This window comes from Cervus canadensis, chromosome 11 (genome assembly GCF_019320065.1).
Source record: "Cervus canadensis isolate Bull #8, Minnesota chromosome 11, ASM1932006v1, whole genome shotgun sequence".
Lineage (NCBI taxonomy): Eukaryota > Metazoa > Chordata > Mammalia > Artiodactyla > Cervidae > Cervus > Cervus canadensis.
In genome coordinates, this window is record NC_057396.1 from 32329373 (window position 1) to 32341657 (window position 12285).

Below are 12285 nucleotides of genomic sequence, written 5' to 3' on the forward strand. Positions count from 1 at the left end.
GTGTCCAACTGAAAAATAGTCACAACCTAAAAGTTGAGAGTTATGGTTTATTTGGTGGAAATTTTTAGGGCTTAAGCCTGGGAGGCAGCATGTCAAGTTACCCTGAGAGAACTGCTTAGGAGGTCAGGGGAGGAGCCAGTTTTGCAACAAAGGACAGGTTGTCTGAACATCAAAAGATGATTGTTAATTAAAGAAAACCATATATCCCAAGTTAAGGAATTTAGTGTCTTCTGTGTATGGGAAGATAAAAGAGTCTGGGCTCAATGAAATCACTTTTTTCATGTGCACCTCAGCTAGGATCCTGGTTTTCACATCCTGAGCTTCCTTTCCTCAAAGGCTTCTGGTTGTAGTCTGAGGACTGCTAGATGGCAGGTATCTCCTTCCCGAGTTTCCTTAGGGCTGTAATCACTGATGACTGACGTCCTTGTTTCCTGATATGGCAGGAAATATTCTGTTTCTCGCTGGGGCCTCAGACTTCTTGGTCAGTGGGCTTCTCTGGCTCATAACTGCATTTATTGATGTGAGATTTCTCCTGTGTACCACACATTGCTCTAGGCATTGCGACTACGGAAGTGAACGAGGCAGACACTGGTTGGGTACTCAGGGAGTTTGCAATTGAGTAGGGGAGGGGAGGAAGCAGAAGAACAAGTAAAAAGACAAACAAGAGTAATGTCAGATAATGGTAACTAGCATGCAAAAAATTAAAGTAAGATGATGTGGTAAGTAACTGGGCGGTTTGGTTGGGTTGGAGGTTAGTGTTGGAGTTCTGAATAGGTGACAATTAAGGTATAATTTAAATGACAAGAAAGAGCCATCTTTGTGTTGATGAGCTGGTAAAGCGTTTCTAGAAGAGAGAAACTGCTGGTGAAAGGGCTTTAAGGCACAAAAGAGCTTCAAGTTTAAGGAGCAGAAAGGCCAGTGTGGCTGGAATGTGGTACAATAAGGGAGCAAGTGGCAGGAGAAGAGGTTGTAGGATCTTAGTTCCCCAACCAGGGATTGAACCTGGGTCCAGGCAACCACTGGTTGGCCAGGGAGTTACCTGATTTACATTTTCAGAATGATCGCTCTGCCTGCTCTAGTGTGGGCTGTAGGTGGGCAAGTGCAGGGACAGTGGTGGGAGGCTATTGCTGTAGCCCAGGCAGGAGTGGATGAAGGCCTGGCTGAGGGTGGTAGGGTGCACTGGAGATGGAGAGAAGTAGTCTTGGTGACTGGGTTGCAGTCTGTGAGAGAAAGAAAAGGGTCAGGGATGACTCCCAAGGGCTTGAGCACCTGACTGGATGGTGCTCATGTCACTGACATAGGCAGGCTGGGAGCAGGTTTGAGGGGTGGGGGAGAGCATGAGATCTTGTTTTGCCATGTTACATTTTGTTGTGACTATATCAGTTAGTCAGATGTGTGAATCTGGGCCCGGGAGAGAGAGAGGACTGGAGATACACATTTGGGCATCATAAGGTTATTCAAGGCCTAGATTAGATGGAATCACTTAGAAAAAGAGTTTAGAGGAAAGATCACCTAAGCCTTGGGAGAGAGTAACATTTAGAAATCGGCAAAAGAGAAGGACTGAAAAGGTAGGAGAAAGCCCAGTAGAATGAGGAGTCCCACAAGCCTAAAGGACAAATCCTGAGTGAAATAAGTAGAAAAGAATACCTGGGGTGAGGAAATAGTAAGTATAGGTGAATCTTTCAGGTGGTTTTGTTGCAAAGTGGAGTTGAGGAACAGAACTGGAGAGGATGTGCATTTGGGGGATTCGTTGTTGTAGAGGGAGATTATAGAGCATGTTTTGTCTTGATGGGAAGGATCCAGTAAAGATGGAGAAGCAGATGATGCAAGAAAGAGATGGGACAGTTACTGGAGCAGTGTTTCAGAGATAGTGGGAGGGAAGGCATCCAGGACTTCAGTCTGATTGGTCTCAGACGGTAACCAGGCCTTTCATCCATTTGCAGAAAGGAAGAGGCTGAGTGCCAGAGCTGATATAAGGAGGTTGATAGGGTCGGTGAGAGGAGAGGTAGGTATTCCTGTCTGATAGGTTCTGTCTTTTCCATGAGGTACTAGGCAAAGTCTTGGGCTGGGGAACTTGAAGAGTGTCCCAACCTTCCTGTCTTTTGCTGACTCTTCTTCAGTAACTGGTATCAAGTCCCTGGTGATCATCTTTCAACAAGCCCTGGCTCCCTACCTGGCTCTCTAACTCCTAGGGCCTTGACTGAGTCCTCCCAGGCCGAGGGGAAAGCAGTATGTGAAAAGTGTCCTGCGCTCAGAGGTGATCTATGTGGGGAAGCTGAGACTCTATGGCAGCCGGTTATATTTCCTACCTCTCCTGACAATTTCTTGAGAGACTTAAGGGTTGGCGAGTAACTGTTCTCCTTTTCCCCGCATAAAAATATTCTTTCAGTCTGTTTTCTTAGATTTGCTATGAGCATTTCTGAGTGTTGTATTTTTTGTGGATCCTCTTCCAATAGGGCTCAGTTAGAGGGACAAAGCACTTGTGCAGCTGCTTGTATTTTCCCTACTGGATCTTTGGACTAGAGTGTCATGTGAATTTTTTAGGATGCATCAGTAGATTTGGCAGATGTTTGAGTACTTTCCAGAGAAAAACTTCCTGAAGCAGGAAACCTTGAGCTAAAGCAGGTGGATTTTAGTTTGATTTCTGCACTTTTGGTTCATTTGGGGGTTAACTTGGGACAGAAACAAGGACTCTACTCCTGGTTCTCCCGGTTCTAGACTCCATGATGCTAGTATTCCCTAGGAAGACTTCCTGTAATCTAACACTTCTTTACTTTCTCTTAGGCGGAGACCAAGTTATGATAGTAATTGGGATAGTAGTGTCATTAACAGCATTAGCAATGGTAGTGGTAGCAATTATGTAATGCTGCTGCTGCTAAGTCACTTCAGTCGTGTCTGACTCTGTGCGACCCCATAGACGGCAGCCCACCAGGCTCCTCCGTCCCTGGGATTCTCCAGGCAAGAACACTGGAGTGGATTGCTGTTTCCTCCTCCAGTGCATACATGCATGCTAAGTTGCTTCAGTCATGGCCGACTCTGTGTGACGCTATGGACAGCAGCTCACCAGGCTCCTCTGTCCACAGGATTCTCTAGGCAAGAATACTGGAGTGGGTTGCCATTTCCTTCTCCAGCAATTATGTAATAGCTCCATCTTTTTGAGTCCTTGAAAAATGCCAGAAACTGTTTTTGTAACTATTATCTGATTTAATTCTCACAACAACTTGGTGAAGTAGGAACTGTTACTAGTTCCATTTTACCAACGAGGAATCTTGTATAATCCTGGGTATTCAGGTGGAAAAGGACAGCTGATGTTCTTCAGTACCTTTTCTTTTTTGAAATGTTATTTATTTATTTTTGGCTGTGCTGTGTCTTCATTGGTGCCACGGAGTCGTCTTTTCTTTAGTTGCAGGGACCAGGGGCTATTCTTTGTTGCAATGTCTGGGCTTTTCATTGTGGTGGCTTTTCTTGTTGCAGAGCACGGGCTCTAGGGCATGCGGGCTTCAGTAGCTGTGGCTTGTAGACTCTAGAGCACAGAGTCAGTAGTTGTGGCACATGGTTTCAGTTGCTCCATGGCATGTGGCATCTTCCTGGACCAGGGATTGAACCCGAGTCTCTTGCATTGGCAGGCAGATTCTTTACCACTGAGCCACCAGGGAAGCCCCATCCAGTACCTTTTCTTATTGATCCTTCTGACAGGCCCTAGAAGCAGCAAATCATGGATTATCCTGTTTTACAGATGATGAAATTCAAGTTCGTGAAAGTTCAGTTATTTGGCTGAAGTGTTAGAGCTGGGACTAGACTGTAGGTCTTCATGGTCACCATGGTGGTGGTGGTGGCTTCTACCCCAGATCACCAGTGGGAGCTCATGTTGATACTTGAAGCAGCCTTGTGGCATGTGTCATCACGCCGAGTCAGGCTGCCTAGGCAGGGCTCACGTGGTCACACCCCTTCTCTGTTTTGCTGGGGATTGAGGTGCCTTGGATGGGCAGTAGCCCTTGGTATCCTGTGCTGACTGGTGGTGCTGGTGCATGTCTCTGATGAGTAAGAAATGGGAGACATTAATTTTTTTCCCCTGCACTATATGGCTATTGGGACTCTTAGTTCCCCAACCAGAGATGGAACCCATGTGCCCTGCAGTGGAAGTGCGGTGTCCTAATCACTGGACCACCAGGGAATTCCCCATTAACTATTACTTAGTGAAAACAGTTTGATAGACACACCCTTTTCAAACATGAAACCCATGAGGGAAAAGTTCTAGAAGAGGCTTTGGGAGCTAGAGTATTACAGTGGGCTGGTCTTCAGGGTTTCATGGAACCCTGTAAGTTGGGTTCTCCCTACAGCAGCCTTTGAATAGATCTTAAGTCAACAAGGAGGATGAATGGCACAGAGGAGGGGTCCTGGCTCCTCGGAGACTTTCGTGCCCAGCGCAGCCCTGGGCACTGAGTAGGCATGGGTATTGAAGTAGATCAGAGGTGTAGGGGAAACTGGGCAAGTTGAAGGAACAAAGCCGTCAGAAACCACACCTGTCAAGGCTGATGCCTGGACCTCAGGCTTCTTGAAGGTTGTTGCTTGCTGTCAAGAACAGCACTCAGTGTGGGAACCGGGCCTCCTTTGGCTTCTTCACCTCGTAACCTCGTGCCGTGTGTCTGGGGAGCGGGACGTCTGTTTTGACCAGGCCTCCCATCCTCCCTGGTTACCAGGCTGCAGTGTCTGCTGTAACCTGGCTTCAGGGTCCGGGCAGGAAGCAGCTGATTGCACAAGGTCTCTTCTAGCTCGAAGGCCCTCAGTTTTAGCTTTGGAGCCTTCCAGGGCTGTCCTGTGTGGGTGCCATTCTCCTTGTGGGTGCCCGCTGGATGAAGGCCACTTTCTCTTCCCAGCCCTTTGGACTGCAACAGATCCCAGGGCAGGACTGGAAACCTGATTTGCAGGACCCTGTGCAAAATCAAAGTGTTTTAAAAACCACCCAAAAAAAAGTGCCATTAAAGGTATTAAAGTACAAAGCTCCTTTCTTTGCTTCTGCAGGCTTTCCCTCCACTTGTCATGGCATTTCTATTTGCTATCGATATTTAATGTCATTCTAAGTTTAGAAAAATAAAAAATTTAAATTCTTGGCATAAATCTTGTGGTTCCTGGCTGTATTGTGGAATATAACGTTTTCAGTGCAAACATTAGGTCTTTGACCTCACAGGCTGAGTCACCGCCCTCATGCCCCACTCCAAGACACCACAGGGCGAGAGTGCTGGGCTCAGAGCCCCTGGACAGGGGTGAGGAGCCCCAGTGCTGGGCTGAGCTGGGTGCTCCGAGGTGGCTGGGAGTGGGCAGTTACAAGCACCCAGCTTTTGGAGGCAGGGATTGGAGACCAGGCATGAACCAAGGCTTCAGGCCTCCTTCAGAAGGATTACTTCTCTAGAATAATGCTGAATATCTAGAGTGTGTGTTTTTATTCTACAAACACAGTCTGAAATTAAAAGGAGAGAGGAGGAATTGAGGAGTGAAGGTTGAACCAGGGGTGACAGAATGTCCACGTGGGGACCCCAGTCGGCTATAGGTACTAGGTATAGAAGGCTGTGAATACAGGATGGCCCAGGAAACTGCCCTCTTGAAGTTTAATTCAGCCTTCAGCCAAGGGAGAGTCTTCCAGGGCACCCCCAGGAAGAAATCTGTCCCGTCTGCCACGTATTCCTCCCCAGACAAATGTTGAACTTCATGGTGGTGAAATTTGTCTTGTAGCATGCCAGCCTGTTCATTCAGGTATTTGTCATCTTTCTCGCTGAGGTATTGCTGGGGACAGCAGTCCCAGCAACTTTATTTCAAACCAGAAAGCAATGGTTCCACAAAGAATGACTGGGAAATTAGCAGCTTACATCTATTTAGGAGGGAAATTCTGAAACCTCTTGTTGTTGAAGGTTAAGAAAAGGTTCTCCCAGCTTGCAAGCCTTGGCATAATCCCACACTTTATGTTTCATTTCCTGGTTGCTTTATCAAGGGTGAAAACTGGCTCATAGATTGAAATGTTAGGTTCTGTGTGAAAGGAACAAGAGCGTTGTTGTGTAGAGAGCTGGAGGAAGGATTAAGAGCCGTGATTTGTGCCACGGTCTCAAAACCAACCCAGAAAAGATCTGGGAAAACCTCTTTAAGACAAATGGTAGTAAGTGGCTTCTTAAGGCTCTTATTTTCAGAGAAAGGACGGGTGGGTGATTTGCGGTGCAGTGTGTGTGTGAAGAGGGTAGGTGTAGATCTCATTCTCTTGATATTTATGGGAGTAAATTTTGGGCTTCCTAAATGGAGGACCTTGGGGAAAGGAGCTTATTTAAGAAAGCAGTTCATGATATGAACTGTTTGGTGATTTAGTGAGGTGCTTACTCTGGTTTTCTGTGTCTTCAGAAAAGAGCATGGGTTTGAGTCTTTTTGCTCCATGTAAAACAACAGCATCTCTGTGAACTGGCAAGGTGTCTTAAGTAAATATTGGCAGAGGAAAAAACATGGGAAAATATGGTTTTGTTTGTCTGTTGTTTTTAAATGAGTGTCAAAACATTTACTTCCAAAACACTGAGAAGTGTTTTGGGTTAATGATTTATTGCTTATGGAGTGCTTCATGAATATTATCAGGTTGGAGGCTCACAATTATGGCATATTTAAGTGCCGAGATGTGGGCTCAGAGGAATATAAAGTGAGTTCCTAAAGTCAAGTGCTGTGTTAACTCAGCCTTTTCAGGGTTCATAGAAGCTGGTGGGCATGTTGTCTCAGCCCAGGGCTTCTCAGACCTTCAGCCACAGCTCTAATGTCAGAAGCGTGCCTGCTAAGTTGCTTCGGTTGTGTTCGACTCTTTGTGACCCTATGGACCAGCCCATCAGGCTCCTCTGTCCATGGGATTCTCCAGGCAAGAATACTGGAGTGGGTTGCAGTGTCCTCTTCCAAGGAATCTTCCTGACCCAGGGATCAAATATCTCTTATGTCTCCTGCATTGGCAGGCAGGTTCTTTACCACTAGTGCCACTTGGGAAGCCCAATGACAGAAGGGTGAAGGCCAACTCACCTGGGAGACCCGGTGGTGGATAACATCCTCAAAATGACTCTGTCCAGAAACTCAAATAGACTTTATCCTCAATTTAAGTTATTAAAACAGTCCCCTCCCACGTCTTCTGTTAAGATCAGCTCTTTTTCAGGATGCATCATGTTTGGTGTATGGCTTTGTGGTTTCCTAAACATGAACTTGTTCCTGCCGGCCTCCATAAAGACATCAGCAGCTTTTGGGACTTCAGGTCCTCTTTTGGCTGGACTGAGTTGTGCCAGGACGCCTTCCTCTCTTGAATCCGGTCTCCTCACAGTCATTGGGATGCTGGCCTGGCATCAGGGTCGGTTTTTCTTTTCATTTATTTATTTATTTTTTACTGAAGGATATTTGTTTTACAGTATTGCATTGGTTTCTACCAAACATCAAACTTTTCTTGAAGCAGAGCACAGGTGGGCAACTTTATCATGCAGAAAAATGCGTAGGAGTTGTTAGGTGGTGGTTACCTGTGTAAGGAGGCAGTGACTTAGTGCGTGGGCTCTGGAATCTGAGTCATCAGATTCCGGGTCCTCCATGTACAGCTCCCTAACCCTGGCAGGTTACTACTCCCTGTAAGCCTCACTTCCTTGCTAGTAAAATGGGGATAAATGTGAGAATTATGTGAATTAATTGATAAAAAGGTTTAGCAACTGCCTGACTCACAGTAAGTTCCAATAGATGTGAGCTTCTCTTCTGGATATCCACTCAGCTATCAGGTGAGGTAGAGACGTATGTGATTTCTGAGTCCTGATCATATTCAGCTGCTGCTGCCAGAGTCTGTTGCCCTTGAACTGGGATTGCCTGGCTTGGAAGCCAACGATAGGAGTCAGCTCAGGAATTGGTTTAGACTAATAAAAACTGCATAACCATCATGGTTATTAAAAAGATGTGCTTGCCTCAGCAGCACATGTACCAAAATTGAAATGATACAGAGAAGGTTAGCATGGCCCTACACAAGGATGACAGGCAAATTCATGAAGTGTTCCATTCATGAAGCAAATTTCTTTTAAAAAGTACTTGCTTACAATAAAATACAACTTAAAAGTAAAGAAAAAAGATGTCCTTAAAGTATTTGCTTTTACGTGTTTGACAAAAAAACTCAAAAATATCCATCTGTGTATTCAGGGGCGTAGAATACATTATTGAGAGCACATGGGGCAAAATGTTAACAGCGGGTAAGTCAGGGTAAGGGGTATATGGACATTCTTTGTACTAGACTTGCAACTTTTCAGTAGGTTTGAAATTTTTCTGAATAAAAAGTTAATTGACAAAAACACTACATAATCTTGTCCAACAACAGCTATGCTGTTCCAAGGCCATGGGTGTCTTGTCCCGGCTGTAGGGACCCGGGGACCAAGAGCCCTGGGTAATGAGGTGTGAAGACGGCTCCTGGTTTGTCTCTCTCCTGGGCATTTAGAGGGCTGCACAGATGTCCAGTCCTTAATCTGGGCAGCCGCCTGGTTATCAGCTCTGCCTGCTGAAGGACAGACATTAACTGGTGCTGCCTGGGCCACAGATGTCAACAGTAATCATCTCCATGGTGCTTGATTGTTGAAAAACACATTCTTTTTAGAAGCAGGTATTTTTATTATTTTATTGTCCTCATTTTACAGATCAGACAAGCATCTGAGGCACGCGGTGGAAGAAGGGTTAAAAGATCTTTTCAAAGCCAGAGCCTTGGTGGGGGAGTTGGGACTTGAACCAGGGTCGTTTTGGCTACAATGTGTGTACTGTTTCTACCAAGGTTCAAGGTGTCTTCTGGCTCCCATCACCTTTCCTTCTGTCCCGAATTCACTCTTTTCAGTCTATTCCCCAAAACTCGTCCCCTGTACCTTTGCTTCCCTGAGGACCCTGAGGCAGAAGTCTCCTTGGGCCTCCCTTGGAAAGTCCCCCGCAGGATACAAGAGTGATGGGCCGGGTAGATGGTTCCCAGGCAGGGCAGTGGGTTGGGTCTCTGGTCCTCTGGGGGAGTAGGTCCTCTGACCTCCCTGCAGATGTCAGCTGATCGCAGCTTAGGGGCTGATGAGCCTCTTAAGCCTGCTTAGAGCCCGGCTGTCTCTTTCAGCTTCTGCCAGAAGAGCATTTCCAACGTAACAGCCAGGGTTCTCAGGGTTTTTCAGGGGCTTTTCCTGCCAAGGCAGCGACCTCAGCCTTGTGAGGTCTGACAGCTGGAAGTTAGCACGCAGGCTCTTCAGGGGCTGCTGGCTACCTCCTGTGCTTCCTGGAACGCTGCAGTGAGGGATGGGGGGTGGGGAGAAGGTGGGGAGGTGGGCAGCGTGCTAGGGGTATGAAGCGGGCAGAGATCCCATTTCAGCCCTATGCCTGGGCCCCTGGATGCATGGCTCCTGTGTTCTCACCCCTTGGATGAAGTAAAAGATGAGACTGTCTCTTTCCCTGGAGGCATGGAAGCAGAGCAATGTTGTACTTAAATGTAGTAACCTGTGCAATAAGCCTGTCCTCTCCAAACCGAGTTCAGAGCGTGTCCAGAGAGAGCACCTTCCTGGGGGAGCGTTTAAGCAGAGGCGGGCTGGCTTTTGACCCAGGATTCATCTAGACTCTGATGAACATCCGCTGTAGGCCAGTCTCCACACGGGGTGATGTGGAGTGAGACGGAGGTCCCTGTCTCCGTCCTCCAGCGCTGCCCAGTCTGAGAGAGGAGAGGAACACTGGGCAGTTTCAGTGTGGATGACGGGGCTGGCAGCCTGAGAAGGGAGCCCTAGGGAGCATCAGGGGGTGAGTGTGAAGGCCAGCCGCTGTGGAGCAGAGCAGAGGGCAACCTGAGGTTGGGGAGGCCGGTGGAGGAAAGGCGAAGGGGCTGGGGCTGAGGGTATGTGCGTGCCTGTCTGCGCCCCTAGGAGGCTGGCACTGAGTTGAGTAGGAACTGGGCCTGGATATCACCTTTCACCAGTAGCTGGGCTTTAGGAGAGTGACATAATTGTGACATAATTGAGGGTTTTGCCTTGGGATTCCCCCAACTTCTGTGTCTGAGGGGTGGTGCTGTGTGGGAGTTACGGAATGCAAATTCTGGGGTCTGAGTGCCTGGGTTGTGATCTTAGCACTACTGCCCACTTGAGCAGGTCACTTAAAGCTCTCTGTGTCTTCAGACGTCTTTTTGTCTGTAAAACGGGGAAGATGCCTGTCCTGGTGGCTTAAACAGCGTCTGGCAGATCGTGCATGCTGTGTAACTAGCATTCCTGCTACTCCCATAAAGGGAGCCTCCTCCTATGGTGTAAATGCAGCACAGTCAGCAGATAGAGCTTGTCCCCTTGGGGAAAATCTCCTGAGATCAGGCTAACAGGAGGGAGAATTGTGCTTTCTTATCTGTAAAAGAAAGGGCACTAAATGGCTGTTGCTAAATATCAAAGAAATGATTCCTCGAAGCTCTGCGTGTGTGTGTCCAACCTGAGAGAAGGTGAACAGGTTTCTGGTCTGACACATTTTCCAAATGGACAGTTTTGATTTCCTCCCCATCCACCAGCACCGCCACGGAGAGGGCTCCCGGGTGTTGGCGTTAGTGTTTGCACTGCCTGGCTGGGTATCTAGACTCTTTGTTTTAGAAGCAGTAACCCTGGTGTCTGTATCAGAGCACTCGATGAGGGAGCAGGGAGGGTCGACCCGAAGTAGAAGCTGAGGCATATCTTCTAGGGAGTGGGCTGGGAATCTGCGTCATTATAAGCTCTGTGGGTGCTTATAGACCCTAGAAATGAAAACATCTTAGAGCTTCAGCTTCTCCGTCTGTGCAAGGATGGAAGCGCTCCGTTCCTTCCAAGTGTTACTTGAGAATGAAACGTGATGGCCTACCTGAGCCTCCTAGCGTGCTGTTTGGCACATAATGGATCTGTAGGCCTTGTGAGGCTTTTCATTTAGAGAGGACATCCATCAGGATTCATTCGATGGAGCTGTGAGAAAGGCCTTGAGCGAGTCAGTGGATATAGCTCTCCGTAATGCCTAGCCTGTGACCCTGCTTAGATCCTGGAGGGCCAGGCTCCCTGGGGCCTCTGGTTTCCTCTGTGGAGTTTGGGAGTTCCCTTCTCCCCACTGCCCAGATGATGCTGTTGGCGGCTGTTGGCAGCATTGGCGGGGTGGCTGGTCTTTTGGGGTGACCACTGAGTGGGGACTATGTCTACCTGGTGGGCGGACTAGCCATTCTACATCTCAGAACCCTACGATCACTCAGAGATCCTCTTGAGGGAGGAGGAGGGGCAGGGGTGACGGATGGGTGGTTGTGAGTGATTGACATTGCCAGCCAGAGCAGGCAAGCAGGCTGTGATTAAGTTGAGAAATGGGGATGCTTCCTCTGTGTGGGAGAAGAAATGCATCCCGGCAGACAGTTGTTTTGATGAGTCCTAGAGGAGTCTGGCGTTACAGTCTTTCCTGAGCTGGTCCTGGGGGAGGTGGGACGGGGGCAGGACTGTGACTCAGCGCCTGAATGGCTCACCAGCTCCCCGGGGACAGTGTCAGGCAGTGAGTCAGTGTTCAGCCAAATCAGAGTGGCTTTGTAGACTTGACGTTTGGCTTGACCCCCTCGACGCTGGCAGGCACACGAGGAGAGAGGGTTGACTGGAATTAGGGGTAAATTGGGGTTGTAAACTGAAGGGGTGAGGAGGGATGCAAAGTCAGGGTCCCAGGGAGGGTAAATGATTCCCTCCACTGCCCATGAAAGCCTTTGAAAAGGTTTCTTTTCTCAACACATTCTAACCTGGGGATTTTTAAAAAATAGACACATGAATGCTGTGAAGCTAAATATCTATAATCACTGTACCCATTAATCCTTTTCTAAACAGAATTGGCGGTACCTGAAATTACATCCGCTTGCTGAGGCTTCGAATAATCACATTTTTTTTTTAGCGCTAGTGTGTAGGTGGGAGCTGGGGAGAGCTCAGTTGGCCTCTGCTTCGACGTTCTCCCAGCCCTCTTCACCTGAAAATGCAGCATGTGTTGGTGGGTTTGGCACTATATCGTTTCTAAAACTTGGGCTGGGGGGCTAGTAATTCTTTGGGGGAGGGCTTTGGGAGAGGGCTTCCCAGTCTCTGAACAGGTAGATATTTAAATTAAAACCCAAAGCACACTCTTTTTATTTCATGTATTTTATTCCATGTATTTTGAAATGAGGAGCACAGTGATTTCAGGTGCAATAATAGTGTTGTGCAGTGTTCTTGTTGGGCTTTTTTTTTTTCTTTTTTTCTTTTTTTTGCTGGGCTTTTTGAAGCTGCTCCTTGGGGCAGAGAGGACCTG

At 47.7% G+C, this 12285-nt stretch overlaps 1 protein-coding gene and 1 non-coding gene across 8 annotated transcripts in view; both read left to right on the forward strand.

The window, feature by feature from the left end:
- Positions 1–12285, forward strand: part of PLEKHA7 (pleckstrin homology domain containing A7) — a 211842-nt gene that overhangs the window by 1829 nt on the left and 197728 nt on the right. The gene's annotated exons all lie outside the window — the stretch shown is intronic.
- LOC122450652 lies at positions 7939–8044 on the forward strand. Its single transcript, XR_006272158.1, has one exon. It is a non-coding gene; the product is annotated as a U6 spliceosomal RNA (small nuclear RNA).